The sequence below is a fragment of the Hermetia illucens genome, chromosome 3 (assembly GCF_905115235.1).
Source record: "Hermetia illucens chromosome 3, iHerIll2.2.curated.20191125, whole genome shotgun sequence".
Lineage (NCBI taxonomy): Eukaryota > Metazoa > Arthropoda > Insecta > Diptera > Stratiomyidae > Hermetia > Hermetia illucens.
The window spans coordinates 130,579,502-130,581,365 of NC_051851.1; positions in this window are offsets into that span (position 1 = coordinate 130,579,502).

Sequence of the window (1,864 nt, forward strand, 5' to 3'; positions counted from 1 at the left end):
CTTTTTTAAAAAAAAACAAATGTATAAATTTTTTAACAATTTATTAGGGCAACGTTTCTGCCCAATTCCCGATTACAACTTCTACCGTTGATTTATGATTCTGACTTTTATACATTTTATTTTATGCTTATTTCGAAAATGCAGATCCAGCATGTGTTAGAAAGATATTTGATACAATGAACTTGCCGGAAAAATGTATTTTATGTGGAATTTGGAAAAAGTGCAATTTAGAATAATTTTATGTTTACTAAGGCGAAAAAACGAATTGTAGGTAAATGTAAGATATTATATATATGATATATGTTGACTGTCGTTATGGGGACATGACTCGGTCGCATCACAGTATGTGGCACCATCCTTGATGAAGTGTCGCGGTGGTTCCCAGCTGCAGAGATATACATAGACTAGACTGTACCCAGACAACACTCTTCGGACCATAGATGTAACGATGACTTCCATCTCCATGTATAAATAGTTCAACCCTTCGATCAAGCGTATTCAGCGCTATATATAAATTATGCTGTAGTAATCCCGTCGTCGAAACTGTGACTATATTGAGAGGGAGTAAGTTGCTCCCCATTTAGTCCGAACCGCCATTAAGTTGATGCGGACTTAGTACCCCACAGTTCTCAAAAAAACAATATTGATCTTGTTCTTTTGTAGCCTAGATCTACATAAGTATATCATACTACTTGGCAAGGGGCCATAGTTCCGAATTTTTTCTTGTTGTTTTTCAGTAATGTTCTGGTCCAACGGTACGGTTATATCGATTATGAAGCACGCTCGGTTTTGATGAAGTGTCTTCCAGACGGAGTTCTGACAGGTGGAATACTCAGTACTACTCAACATCCTGCAAGCAGATGTTATGTGCTAGATGGTCTTTTCTTCACAATTTCATAAGACATAACGGGAGTTGGTGATTAAGCAATAATAAAGAAAGTACCGTTTATAGTTTGTTGTTGGGAATTGATATGGGGAATGCTTCCGTTTCGTAAATTAGTAATCCGTTAGTCAATCATTTGTTGGGGGTTTCAAATTCAATAATAATAATAATAATCGTTGGCGCAACAATCCATATGGGATCAGGGCCTTGAAGTGTGTTAGTGCACTTCATTCAAGACCGTAACGGTACACTACAGAATACCCTGTAGGAGGCAATGTGGTCAGCATTGCGCTCGCCCGAGATTATTACACTGATTTGATTCAGGTACTCATTCACAGCTGAGTCGACTGGTATCCGACGTCAAATCACGATACAAATCCCACTGCTACCAGCGAAATTTGAACGGCGACCTTCCGTACGACAGCCTTGTGCTCTAACCACTCAGCTATCCGGACGCCGGAAATTCAATGCCTGGCAATAAAAAATTTTTATATGACCTCTCTGAATGGATTTTGTTTTCCACAGATCGATTTTCTGCTGGCCTGAAGTAATATTCAATATTGGATCACATTCTCTGCTTTTCTAATTCAAAGCAGACAATTTATTGGCTGCGAAGACGGTAGCCTGATGATACAAAAACACGCAAAGAGAACTTGATTGTAGTGCAGAATTTAAATCAAGCGCCTCCCTTCTTTCCTGAAGACATAGGATACCACATTCGTGGCGACTTTATACCAGAGGAAAACTTGTAGTAAACATCAATGGGGTATGGAATTAAAGGCTGATTTATAATCTGTGTAGACCATGGAGATATTTCGTGGATATACTGCTTCTCAGCCACTGCATCGATTACAAGCTGTTCTTTACAGTCTCTGAAGCCTTTTGCGCATCCAATTTGGTCCTCTGCTAAGTAAATGAAAATGAATGTAATTTGTATTTGGATAGCTGAGTGGTTAGAACACAGGGCTGTCTTACGGAAAG